Consider the following 14,870-nt stretch of genomic DNA (forward strand, 5'->3'; position numbering starts at 1 on the left):
GAATACTGTGGAGGTAAATACCAACCGAGCCTTCATAGGCAGTGGCAACAGGACTGAGATGGGGCTTGTGAGGGCCGGTCAGGACTCACCCGTTGCTTTGGTCACCTGGCAAAGGGAACGAAATGCTGCCATTCGCATGGGATACCAACATGGCAGAGATCTGATGTCATCAGAAAGTGGCGGAGGAGAGAACTTCATCAATACCAGCGGCGACAGAAACAGTTGGTCTCCTGGTAAAGAAAGTGAATCACAAACACCCGAGTCTCTCTCACTTTGTCATCAAGCCAGAGGGGCAGAGCAGAGCCGCCACCCGCGCCCGGAAGGTAGGGAGACTTTCGACCGACCGGCAGAACAGGCCCAGAGCTCCGCGGGCATGGTAGGAGGAGCAGGGCAGAGCCCCCGCCTGCACCTGCAAGGTAGGCAGACCTGCGACAGACCGGTGGATCAGGCCCAGCGGCCTGCCGGCGTGGTACACACGTCACCCCAATTGGAGTAAGGGCAGAGCAGAGCCGCCTCCTGTACTCGGAATAAGCCCAGCGACCCTCCGGCAGAACAGGCCCAGGGGTCCGCGGGCGTGGTAGACACCTCACACCAATTGGAGGAGGGGCAGAGCAGAGCCATCGCCCGCACCTTCAAGGTAGGCAGACCGCCGCCCGACCCTGCAAGGGAGACTTTTCAACTATACAAGAGCAATATAAATATATAGGGGGGAACATTTTTCAAAAACACAACAGTTTCACCAAGCAGAAAGAAATGCAAGCAGTATGAAAAGACAAGGAAAGGAAGGACCACAAGCAGTGCAGGTCAACTCAACTTTAGAAGAGGTAACAGCTGCAGCAGATGGAATGTCAGATAAAGAATTCAGGATATACATGCTTCAGATGATCTGGAGTATCAAGGAAAACATTAGACAGCAAAATCAGACAATGAAAGATCACTTCGACAATGAATTACACAAACAAATCCAGGAAGCAAAAGATCAACTATACAGGGAGATAGAGGTTATAAAAAACAAACAAACAGAAATCCTAGAAATGCAGGAAGCAATAAACCAACTTAAAAACTCAATTGAGAATACTACCAGCAGAGTAGAACACTTAGAAGATAGAACATCAGACAATGAAGACAAAGTATTTCAACTGGAAAAGAACATAGACAGCTCAGCAAGACTGTTAAGAAACCATGAGCAGAACATCCAAGAAATATGGGATAACATAAAGAGACCAAACTTAAGAGTCATTGGGATACAGGAAGGGATAGAGGTCCAAACCAAAGGAATGAGCAACCTATTCAATGAAATAATACGAGAAAACTTCCCAGACTTGAAGAATGAGACAGAATCCCAAATCCTAGAAGCCTACAGGACGCCGAATGTGCAAAATCATAAGAGATCCACACCTAGACACATTATAATGAAGATGCCCAACATACAGAATAAGGAGAGAATTTTAAAAGCTACAAGAGAAAGGAAGCAGATTACATTAAGGGGTAAGCCAATCAGGATAACAGCTGATCTTTCAACACAGACTCTGAAAGCTAGAAGATCCTGGAATAACATATTTCAAACACTGAAAGAAAATGGGTTCCAACCAAGAATTGTGTATCCAGTGAAATTAAGCTTCAGGATGGAAGATGAAATTAAAACCTTCCACGATAAACAAAAGTTAAAAGAATTTGCAGCTAGAAAACCATCTCTTCAAAACATCCTCGGCAAAACAGTACAGGAAGAGGAAATGGAAAATAACAATGAAAACCAACAGTGGGAGGTAGGACAGTAAAGGGGGGGAAATAATCAAAGAGGAAAACAAACCATGTTTAGTAACATAAAGAAACAAATATGGCTGGAAGAACAACCCATATCTCAATAATAACCCTAAATGTTAATGGCTTAAACTCACCAATTAAGAGACACAGGCTAGTAGAATGGATCACAAAACAAGACCCAACAATGTGCTGCCTACAGGAGACACATTTGATAGGAAAAGACATACATAGGCTGAAGGTGAAAGGTTGGGAAAAATCATATCACTCATATGGACTTCGGAAACAAGCTGGAGTGTCCATACTCATATCAAATAAAATAGATTTCAAGCCAAAGTTAATCAAAAGGGATAAAGAGGGACACTACATACTGCTCAAGGGAACCATACACCAACAAGACATAACAATCATAAATATATATGCCCCAAACAATGGTGCAGCTATGTTCATCAAACAAACTCTTCTCAAGTTCAAGAGTCTAACAGACCACCATACAATAATCATGGGAGACTTCAACACACCTCTCTCGCCACTGGACAGATCTTCCAAACAAAAGTTGAATAAGGAAACTATAGAACTCAATAACACAATTAATAACCTAGACTTAATTGACATATATAGAATATACCACCCAACATCAAGCAGTTACACTTTTTTCTCAGCAGCACATGGATCCTTCTCAAAAATAGATCATATATTATGTCACAGGGCAACTCTTAGACAATATAAAGGAGTAGAGATAATACCATGCATCTTATCTGATCATAATGGAATGAAACTGAAAATCAATGATAAAAGAAGGTAGGAAAAATCATGCATCACTTGGAGAATGAACAATAGGTTACTGAATGATCAATGGGTTATAGAAGACATCAAGGAGGAAATTAAAAAATTCCTAGAGATAAATGAAAACACAGACACAACATATCGGAATCTTTGGGACACATTGAAAGCAGTTCTAAGAGGAAAATTCATTGCTTGGAGTTCATTCCTTAAAAAAACAAAAAACCAACAAATAAATGATCTCATACTTCATCTCAAAATCCTAGAAAAAGAAGAGCAAAACAACAGCAAAAGAAGTAGAAGGCAAGAAATAATTAAAATCAGAGCTGAAATTAATGAAATCGAAACAAAAGAAACAATTGAAAAAATTGACAAAACTAAAAGTTGGTTCTTTGAAAAAATAAATAAAATCCACAGACCCTTAGCCATGCTAATGAAGAGAAGAGAGAGAACTCAAATTACTAGCATACGGGATGGAAAAGGCAATATCACAACAGACACTTCAGAAATACAGAAGATAATCAGAAATTATTTTGAATCCTTATACTCCAATAAATTAGAAGATAGTGAAGGCATCGATAAATTTCTGAAGTCATATGATCTGCCCAGATTGAGTCAGGAGGATATAGACAACCTAAACAGACCAATATCAATTGAGGAAATAGAAGAAACCATCAAAAGACTACCAACTAAGAAAAGCCCAGGACCGGACGGGTATACAGCAGAGTTTTACAAAACCTTTAAAGAGGAACTAATACCAATACTTTTCAAGCTACTTCAGGAAATAGAAAAAGAGGGAGAACTTCCAAATTCATTCTACGAGGCCAACATCACCCTGATACCTAAACCAGACAAAGACACTTCAAAGAAAGAAAACTTCATACCAATATCTCTAATGAACCTAGATGCAAAAATCCTCAATAAAATTCTGGCGAATTGGATACAAAAACATATCAAAAAAATTGTGCACCATGATCAAGTAGGATTCATCCCTGGGATGCAAGGCTGGTTCAACATACAGAAATCAATAAATGTTATTCACCACATCAATAGACTTAAAAATAAGAACCATATGATCATCTCGATAGATGCGGAAAAAGCATTCGACAAAGTACAGCATCCCTTTATGTTCAAAACTCTAGAAAAACTAGGGATAACAGGAACATACCTCAATATCGTAAAAGCAATCTATGCTAAGCCTCAGGCTAGCATCATTCTGAATGGAGAAAAATTGAAGGCATTCCCTCTAAAATCTGGAACAAGACAGGGATGCCCTCTCTCACCACTTCTGTTCAACATAGTTCTCGAAACACTGGCCAGAGCAATTAGACAGACGAAAGAAATTAAAGGCATAAAAATAGGAAAAGAAGAACTTAAATTATCACTATTTGCAGCTGACATGATTCTATACCTAGCAGACCCAAAAGGCTCTACAAAGAAACTATTAGAGCTAATAAATGAATTCAGCAAAGTGGAAGGATATAAAATCAACACGCATAAATCAAAGGCATTCCTGTATATCAGTGACAAATTCTCTGAAATGGAAATGAGGACAACTACTCCATTCACAATATCCTCAATAAAAATAAAATACTTGGGAATCAACCTAACAAAAGAGGTGAAAGATTTATACAATGAAAACTACAGAACCCTAAAGAGAGAAATAGAAGAAGATCTTAGAATATGGAAAAATATATCCTGTTCATGGATAGGCAGAACTAACATCATCAAAATGGCGATATTACCAAAAGTTCTCTATAGGTTTAATGCAATGCCAATCAAAATCCCAATGGCATTTCTTGTAGAAATAGAGAAAGCAATCATGAAATTCATATGGAAAAATAAAAGACCCAGAATAGCAAAAACAGTGCTAAGCAGGAAGTGTGAATCAGGCGTTATAGCGATACCAGACTTCAAACTATACTACAGAGCAATAGTAACAAAAACAGCATGGTACTGGTACCAAAACAGGCGGGTGGACCAATGGTACAGAATAGAGGACACAGAAACCAATCCACAAAACTACAACTACTTATATTTGATAAAGGGGCTAAAAGCATGCAATGGAGAAAGGATAGCATCTTCAACAAATGGTGCTGGGAAAACTGGAAATCCATATGTAACAAAATGAAACTGAATCCCTTTCTCTCACCATGCACAAAAGTTAATTCAAAATGGATCAAGGAGGTTGATATCAAATCAGAGACATGCCATCTGATAGAAGAAAAAGTTGGCTACGATCTACATACTGTGGGGTCGGGCTCCAAATTCCTCAATAGGACACCCATAGCACAAAATTTAATAACTAGAATCAACAAATGGGACTTACTCAAACTAAAAAGTTTTTTCTCAGCAAAAGAAACAATAAGAGAGGTAAATAGGGAGCCTACATCCTGGGAACAAATCTTTACTCCTCACACTTCAGATAGAGCCCTAATATCCAGAGTATACAAAGAACTCAAAAAATTAGACAATAAGATAACAAATAACCCAATCAACAAATGGGCCAAGGACCTGAACAGACACTTCTCAGAGGAGGACATACAATCAATCAACAAGTACATGAAAAAATGCTCACCATCTCTAGCAGTCAGAGAAATGCAAATCAAAACCACCCTAAGATACCATCTCACTCCAGTAAGATTGGCAGCCATTATGAAGTCAAACAACAACAAGTGCTGGCGAGGATGTGGGGAAAAGGATACACTTGTACATTGCTGGTGGGACTGCAGATTGGTGCAGCCAATTTGGAAAGCAGTATGGAGATTTCTTGGAAAGCTGGGAATGGAACCACCATTTGACCCAGCTATTCCCCTTCTCGGTCTATTCCCTAAAGACCTAAAAAGAGCATGCTACAGGGACACTGCTACATCGATGTTCATAGCAGCACAATTCACAATAGCAAGACTGTGGAACCAACCTAGATGCCCTTCAATAAATGAATGGATAAAAAAAAATGTGGCATTTATACACAATGGAGTATTACTCTGCATTAAAAAATGACAAAATAGTATTTGCAGGGAAATGGATGGCATTAGAGCAGCTTATTCTAAGTGAAGCTAGCCAATCCCTAAAAAGCAAATGCCAAATGTCTTCTTTGATATAAGGAGAGTAACTAAGAACAGAGTAGGGACGAAGAGCATGAGAAGAAGATTAACATTAAACAGAGATGAGAGGTGGGAGGGAAAGGGAGAGAGAAGGGAAATTACATGGAAATGGAAGGAGACCCTCAGGGTTATACAAAATTACATACAAGAGCAAGTGAGGGTAAAGGGGAAAATAATAAAAGGGGGAGAAATGACTGACAGTAGAGGGGGTAGAGAGAGAAGAGGGGAGGGGAGGGGAGGGGAGGGGGGATAGTAGAGGATAGGAAAGGCAGCCGAATACAACAGACACTAGTATGGCAACATGTAAATCAATGGATGTGTAACTGATGTGATTCTGCAATCTGTATACGGGGTAAAACCCACTTGAATCAAAGTGTGAAATATGATATATCAAGAACTATGTAATGTTTTGAACAACCAGCAATAAAAAATTAAAAAAAAAGAATTAATGCCAAAAAAAAAAAAAAAAAAAAAAAAGAATACAAGCAACAGTAAGTGTTGGTGAGGGTGTAGGGAAAAAGGTACACTCATACATTGCTGGTGGGACTACAAATTGGTGCAACCACTCTGGAAAGCAGTGTGGAGATTCCTCAGATAACTTGGAATGGAATCACCATTTGACCCAGCTATCCCACTCCTCAGTTTATACCCAAATGATTTAAAATCAGCATACTACAGGGACATAGCCACAACAATGTTTATAGCAGCACAGTTCACAATAGCTAAACTGTGGAACCATCCTAGATGCCCTTCAGTAGATGAGTGGATAAAGAAAATGTGGTATATATACACAATGGAGTATTTCTCAGCCTTAAAGAAAAATGAAATTATGGCATTTGCAGGTAAATGGATGGAGCTGGAGAATATCATGCTAAGCGAAAAAAGCCAACCCCCACAAAACAAAATCTGAATGTTTTCTCTGATATGCAGATGCTATTTCACAATAAGGGGGGGCGTGGTGGGAAGAATAGAGGTATTTTGTACTAGGCACAGGGGAGTGAAGAGAGGGGAGAGGGTATGAGGGGAGGAAGATAGTAGAATGAATTGGACATTATTACCCATGTACATACATGATTACATGACTGGTATAATTCTATACCATGCACAACCAGAAGAATGAGAAATTCTACTCCGTTTATGTATGATGTGTCAAAATGTGTCCTACTGTCATGTATAATTAATTAGAACAAGTAAAAAAAATGTAAAGAAACTTTTGCGTTTTGAAAGATACACTTGAGCAAATAAAAAAGACATACCAGACTAGGAGAAAATACCATACATATGGTATTATATATGATATGTTCATAATATTTTCTTATATATGAAAAACCTATATATACAATATAAAAAGAACTCTCATAATTTAATAAATAATAACAGAAGGATTTAATAAAAAAAATGGGTGAAAGATTTGAATGACATTTCACCAAAGAAGATATGTTAATGGCTAATAATCACATGTAAATAATCCACTCATCAAACTAAAGGCAAACTAAAACCACAATTAGGACAAGAAGTGGGTGGCTGGAGGTGTCTGCACAGAGGATGACAGTCTGAGACATCATTGCCAAACTGGGAACTGGAGTGATAGCCGAGACTGACCCCTAGACTGTGCAGGACCTCACCTCAGTGGTGCAGACAGTCCTGCAGCATATGCAAGATGAATTTTAGGCCATGTCTGACCAGATCATTGGAAGACTTGATGAAATGAGTGGTTGCATTGATGATCTGGAGAAAAACATTACAGGCCTCCTGACACAGGCAGGGGTGGAAGAACTTCAAGGCAAAAACGAGATACCTGCTACACAAGAGAGTTGAAGGTTGCTAATTATCCTGAATACCATATTTTTAAGCCAAGAGAAGACTGAATGGCTTTTTACCATTTTTTTTTTGCAACTAAGAGTAGACAGGTTTTTATACTATAGTGCATTCTTTTCATATATTATCTAATTAGTTTTTAGAGTGATTTTTTTTCCCTAAGTTTCTTAAACATGGTATCTTCCCATCTTGGAACTTGGTCAATTGTGCTCTTAATATTAAACATTAGAATGCATAAAATTGTCAAAAATTTTAGTGTATTTTGTGAAGTCATTTTTTTCTGCCATTCTTTTGTAGTAGTTGCTGTTTGAAAAAAAGTTGCTGAATAATTTTTTTTATTAAATAAGTAATAAATCCTTCATTTTTGTGGGACTTGATGGAGTAAAAAAACATTCGCAGAGTTCAGATTCTTTTATTTTCAGTACTATGTGACTATTGCTCTAACATTAAACAATGTGTTCGCAATAATTTCCAAATGGCTAAAAGTTCTGTATTCAGAAATGTCTATCTCTACTTTGTTGCCAAAACCCAGAATTGAACTGCAACTTATGACTAGTCTGTGAGATCAGATGCTAAAGTCAGTGAAGAGTAACCACAGCCACTTAACTATATCAGCATTTTAAAATACAGGAAATGCCCTAATGGTCTGATGTAATGAGGCATTCCTTTGTGTTTTGCCTGAGATTCTAGTACTTCTAGTTGTTCATCTACAATGTTCACCACAAAGAAACAAAAGGGCAGGATTTTAAAACTCAATTATTCTATCCTTTCTTTGAGCTATTGATTGGAGGAGAGAAAAAGAAAAGAGAGAGACAGTGTTGAGTCTGCGCCAGTCACTTAGTCAGAAAATGGTGAACGACTGGTCGTAGATTCAGATTTTAAGAAATATTCTAGGCCTGGCATGGTGATGCATGCCTGTAATCACAGGGACTCTAGAAGCTGAGGTAGGAGGATCATGAGTTCAAAGTCAGCCTCAGCACCTTAGCAAAGCCCTAAGCAACTCACTGAGACCCTGCCTCAAAATAAAAATAAAAAGGGTTGGGGATGTGGCTTAGTGGTTAAGTGCCCCTGGGTTCAATCCCCTATACCAAATAAGTAAATAAATAAATAAAATAAAAACCAAACAAAACAAATAAATAAAATACTATTCTATTTGAGCTCTTTCTCACCTAAATTCTTACAGAGTAACAATTTTTTTTTGTTGATTATAGAAGACAGAGATAGTAACATTTGCAATTCAAAAATTCAGTAACAGGAGTGCTGAGCCTAGAAGTCAATATTGATGACCTGGAAGGCAATCCACGTGAATGTCACCACAAAGTAATTTCCTACAACCAAATCATGATGCCTGAAAATGCCAAGGATTGGTGTGGTCTTCATAAAGGGAAACCAATGAAAACAGTAGGATTTAAGTTTCCCATTGCACCAGTTTCTTGTTTGTATTGTAAATATATAATATTAAGGAAAAAACTCCCACAATTAGATATTGCCATATAACCATGAGAATATCTACCAAGTATTGGCATAGATATGGGGCAGTTGGAACATCCATATACTGCTTTAGGGGACATAAAATGGTATATGTACATTGATAAAAAGTGAAGATTTTTTTAAAATAAGCATATACCTAACATGACCAGTCATTCCACCCCATGGTATTTTATCAAGAGAAACAAAAATATGTGTCAAAACAAAGGCTTGTACAAGGATACTCATGCAGTTTTATTTGTAATAGCTTCAAACTGGAAAGAGTCCAAACACTGATCCCCAGGTAAACCAATCAGGCAAATCCAGAATATAGAAATGTTTTGCAAGACAGGAGGCCTGGACTGTACAGAAGATTTCACGTAATGGAGAACAGAGGAGGAGGGGGAGAATATCTAGGCTGATGGAAATGATTGAGACATAGTGTCCAGTTGCAGTACATAAATTTTGACTGGATCTTAATGAAAAGGCAAAAACAGCTAGAGAGCACATATTTGAGACAACTGCAAAAATTTGAACATGCACAACATATGACAAGATATTGAATTAATGTTGCTTTTCCTAGGTGGGTAATGGTGATATCATTGCTTAAAAAATGACTGTTCTCTGGAGATGTGTTTTGAAATGTTTAGGATTGAAATGCCATGATAAGTACATTCTATTTTCAGATGAACTGTCAAAGAAAAAGAAGTGTGTGTGTGTGTGTGTGTGTGTGTGTGGAGAGAGAGAGAGAGCAGGAAAGGAAAGAGAGAGAGAGAGAGAGAGAGAGAGAGAGAGAGAGAGAGAAAGAGAGAACAATTTGGCAAGAATTTAACAGATAGTGGATCTTACTTATTTGAGGGGATAGGATGGTTTCCATCTTATAGGTTGTACATTCTGTGTTGAAGGAACTGCTGAGCTAGAGCCAGTCCTTTTCCATCATATAGGTTTAAACATTTTCAAGAGAAAAACTAAAAAGAATTAAAGAGTTCACCCAACTACCCCTAGTATTACCACAAGAATTTCAGCTATATTCTCTTCAAAAAGGATATGACAAAAATGTAATGATGCAGAAGATTAAAAGTAAAAATGAAGCCAGATTTAAAGTTAGGTAGTCAGTGTAGTTAGATAAATCGGGTCTAATATCGAGTGAAATCTAAAATGGAGGCCCTGTGGAGAATGACTCAGGGAAAACACAGGACAACTCATGGAATGTTAATGAAGTCCCGAAAAGGCCCTAGGCCAAAGTCCACCTCAAAGAAATGTTAATGAACAGCCCCCAGCAAAAAGGTGCTGACTCAGAAGTCCTTCCTGACCAGATTACTTCTTTGGCCCACCTGTGTCCCTCCCCTCAGGCCTTCCCACCTACATTCCATCACTGAAAGAACTATAAAAAGGGGAGACAACATCCCTTCCATGGATTCCACCTCTTGGGTCCCCTTCTTCCTCCAGGAGAAGTCTTTTCTGCTGTCCTTTAATAAACTTCTAATTTCTACTCTGACCTTGCCTCAGCGTGCTTCTTTGGTGTTATTCTTCAACATCGGGGAAGCAAGGACTCATCACCGGTCAACAGCTGTAACATATTGGAGGTCCCAGACCGAGATTCTACACCGAGGTAAGTGCACGCACCCCATGTCTGTTTGAGGTGCATCTTTCTCTTTCTTTCTGGAGGGTAAGGTGGGCACCCGACGGCTACTTAAACGCAATTAGTGCAGCCGCCACTCTTCAAGACTCGGGTGAGAGGTTTCCCGGCCTAGGCAGCTCTCAATCACCTGTTCAATACAGAGCAGGCATGTTGGGTTCTGCCAAAGCTGCTTCCAACTTTTCTGTCTGGGCCTGGAGAGCAATTGGTAAGTACACAGTGTCCCGAATCCCGATCTGCCTCGGATGCCTGGAGGTGGAGGAAGGAGTTTGGCACAACTGCGGAATTCGGGTCTGGGCTACACTCAGACGTATTCTTAAGGTTCCTTTCTCTTGAGCCCCCTTCTGACAGCCCTCAGGGGTATCTAGGGTGATTGGTAGATGAATGGCACTGAGGGAAAGCCCCAATCACATTTGCCTCCGTATGGGCCATGCAACACTCCCAACCTCGCATCCATTCCTCCTGGATGCTCCCCTTCCTTCGCAGGTCAGAAATGTTAGCAATTCAGGTTGTAGGACTGAGAGAAAGGCATGGGATAATTAGCAAAATCTGCCCAGGTTCCCTAAGATACATAGGTAACTTTCACTAGTCTGTTTTACTGCCCCAATGTTTAAAATGAGCTGTGTTCTCTTTAAGCCACTAGAGAGGCATTTTTAGAATCAACTCCTCCGGTAATCTGCTACCTTACAACCAGTAGATATCCCTTTGCTCCTTTAGTCTACAGAGCAAAGGCAATGAAAGAGCACATGATTCTCTTTTGCAATGGATTTTTAGTGGCCGGGAGGATAAGCAGTAATGCCCTTAAGTCTGAATCCTCCCAGGGTCTCTGGCACAGGGCAAACTGAGACCCTAGCACTTTGCTAAAGGGGACCAGAAACCCCTTGGCAAAGCAAGGTGAGAGACGGGTTTTCTGGACCGTTTAGGAAGCTCAAGCTTAGGGAGACGTCCCTAATGAGAACAGTTTTCTCCTGCGCAGTGTGGGCGCCTGAGTCCTGTTTTCTTCTCACTCAGACGGGAGCTTCTCTCTCTCCAACACGCCAGGTGCACCACTAGCCTGCGTATTGAAAAATTGGGATAAATTTGAACCTCAGACGCTCAAGAAAAAGCGCCTCATTTTCTTGGCCTGGCCTCAATAAAACTCTCTGAAGAAACCTGGCCACCAGAGGGAAATATCAATTTTAATACAATTTTACAGTTTGATAAAATTTACAAAAAGGAAATGGTGTGAGGTGCTGTATGTTCAGATTTTCTTTGCTCTAAGGGAAAGTCCTAAATTATGCCAACAGTGTAAAGTAGACTTAGCTATGATATCTGCCATGAAGAGAAAAAATCTTGGATTCACTGAGGAAAAAGAATCAAGAGAAAAATTTGGGCTGATCAAAGTACATACCCCTTTCCCCCTTCAAGACCTAAGGCAGATAAAAACTGACTCTACTGGAAAGTTAGGAGATATGCCAGATTGCCTGGGATTGGATCTATCCAAAGGAGCTAATCCTGTAAGTAAAAGGGAAACTGAGGATTCCCAGCAGCTGCCAGAGCCATTTTCGCTTTGGGGAATTTCCTCATTCTTCCCTACACTGTAAGGATTGCTCCATCTCTGTCCACTTAAAAAGAGGGGACACTGAATGCAGTAAAGTCAGTCACACTGAGACCCTTGATTTTTACACCTATAGTTGCCTCTCTGAGAAAACGTCTGGTCCACTCATGGGGAAATCTATGGTGTCACTGATAGGAGTCATAATTAAATGGAAGTTAAAAACCTGGAGAGATTTTTCTCTTATCTGGTCTCTCTATTTTAAAGGTTATTATAGATTGTTTCTTGGGATGATCTTGGCTAAATGTGTGTCTAAAAGATGATTTTTTATTGTAACAATCTGGTATCTAAATGAGTTTGAAGCATTACATAATCTTGCAGTTAAAAGTTGGGGTTAGGTAATTGTTTAGTTTGTGATTTCAGATAATTCATGCTGGAGAACTTAAATACTTAGGATAGAAAATTAAAATAATTCTACTTCCAACTTGGCAAGTAACTCCCAATCATTTAGTTTTATTTTGAACTGGGTAGCCTGAGAAGATTTCACTAGGGCATTAACTTGGGCAAGGATAGTAAATTATGATATGGTATCTTTCCCCTCAGTGTGTAAGATTTAGGAAAAAAATGTTGAATTGGAACATTGGTCTGGCTTATTGAAATAACATTGAATAGCAACAGTCTTAAATTTTTAAAGCTTAATTTTGGATATACATGGTAGTGTGTGGTTCTCTTTTAAAATTTTTTTCAAATGACTTAATGTAACTTAATACTACTTTAGGAACTTCAGAACAAGGGAAGTGACTTAATGATCCTAAAGAAATTTCTTCTGATGGTAGAGATCCTATTTTCAGTTTTGTGTGAGCAAGTTTTTCTAGTGTAGGAAAATGTAAAGGTATGAAATTTTGTAAATTGTATCTTAAACTTGTATCATAATTTTCAACATCCAAACCTGAAAATTGTGACTTATGGTTAAAATGCCTTAGGCATGAGGTTTCTGCTCAGAATTCCAGTTTTCCCAGTTCCTTCCAGACCTCAGCCAGGACTTAAGTTGATATGCAAATAGAAGAAGCCTAGAGCACTCAGTATGAGACAGATCTGAGGCCCAAGAAAAAAAAGAGTAAAGTGTCTTTTTATGGGAACTCAAACTAGATTAAACCAAAGAGTAAATTGTATGGCATTTACTAATTACTGGCCAGTCAATTTTTTCTAGGACTTTTGCTTTTTCTTAGATTCTGTATTTTTTTTTTTTTTGAGTTCATGATTTTGATCCTACAGACAAGTTAATGTTTTTCTGATAAGTTCTATTTTTGATCAACTGGAGTTTTTTTTTAAACATTGCAATGAGATTTCACCTGAGAAAGCTACAAGGCCTTTACTATTGTGTTGTGTTACACTTGTGTTACGTGTTGTATGTCGGTATGTCTGTATGTGTGTATGTCCATATATCATGCAGTGATATGACAATTGACAGATGAGGAGTGCTCATAAAAAAATTAAAAAATGGATCCAAATATCTTTGATTCACGTGATTCAAATGGTTCAATTTAAATTGGGTAAACAGATGAAAGTAAAGATGTCTTTAAAATTAAGCTTATAAGTTTTTCTAGATGTTCAAAAAGGCCCTAATAAAATGTTAAATCTGCTTAAATTCAAAAATTTACAAGTATTATTTCAAAATGTGAACAGAAGGAGGTTAACAGATAAAAAAGAGAAACTAGAAGGTTCTAGGTATGGATTTAATAGAGGGAAAATGTGTTTCTGGATAAGAGTCTATGATTAAGAGGGTTTAAGTAAATGATATAAAAAAAGGTCTGTGTAAGTTGCTTATAAGTGTAAGTTTTTGAGCAAGTAATCTTAAAGAAATTAAACAGCTGGTCAAACAAGTGCCATTGTTTTAGAGAATTGTGCTATGTTATTTCTTTAAAAGCTAAACTTGGTTAATATAAAAACATCAATGTAATTGTGGTGTTAATGTGTCCATATCTTCCAGGTATACAAGTCTGTAAGGTAGAAGCTTTAGAAAGAGCATTATATCTAGCTGGTGTTCTAAAATTGTATGGTAATTTTAGATTTAAAAAGAAAAACGTGTTGATTTATTTATATCATTTGTGTTCTATAACTGGACTTGTTATCCATAAGATATGTAAAGTTCTATGTTACTTTTTACACTGAGATACAATTTAAATGTATTTTTAAGTTAATGAGAGCCTAATCTGTGTGAAGGTTTTATTGCAAAACACAAAAGTACATTACTACTTTTCTACAAAAGGTTAAAAGCTTTCAGCTTTTCTTTAATTCATGTTTTAGGTGTGATATTATGTTGTGTTTGCTCAAGTTCACAACAATTTATGTAGGCTTTGTAAAATGATGTTTAAAAAGCAAAGATCAGTTTCAGAACTACAGTACTTAAGATTTATGAAGAGCCCTGCCTTACTTGAGATAAGGCTCTGTCCCATCTCACTACATGTGAAAGTGACTATGGAAGAAGTAGGCCAGATTTCAGTACATTTAAAGTTGTGTCCAAAAGTTGGGTTTTGTCACGATTACCAGGATCTCAAACAAGGGATTATAATGTATAACTCTACCAAAATTCAAGGTAGCTATTACATGAACTAAATATGTTTTTACTCTTGATAATTTTATTTTGTAGTTTTCTTATAAATGATTTAAGATTGCCTGTTACTGTTTTGCAGAGGTACTGCTTTAAGAACACACAACCTGGGTTAATTTAAGATAAGGAGTTATCACCTACAGGAGAGAG

At 38.1% G+C, this 14,870-nt stretch overlaps 1 pseudogene; it reads left to right on the forward strand.

The window, feature by feature from the left end:
• LOC131423751 (heat shock factor-binding protein 1-like) overlaps nucleotides 1-7,469 on the forward strand; it is a 76,115-nt pseudogene extending 68,646 nt beyond the window's left edge.
• The last annotated feature ends 7,401 nt before the right edge of the window (nucleotides 7,470-14,870 follow it).

This window comes from Marmota monax, unplaced genomic scaffold (assembly GCF_021218885.2).
Source record: "Marmota monax isolate L192 unplaced genomic scaffold, Marmota_monax_Labrador192_F-V1.1 WCK01_AAM20220418_F8-fsc00062, whole genome shotgun sequence".
Taxonomy (NCBI): domain Eukaryota; kingdom Metazoa; phylum Chordata; class Mammalia; order Rodentia; family Sciuridae; genus Marmota; species Marmota monax.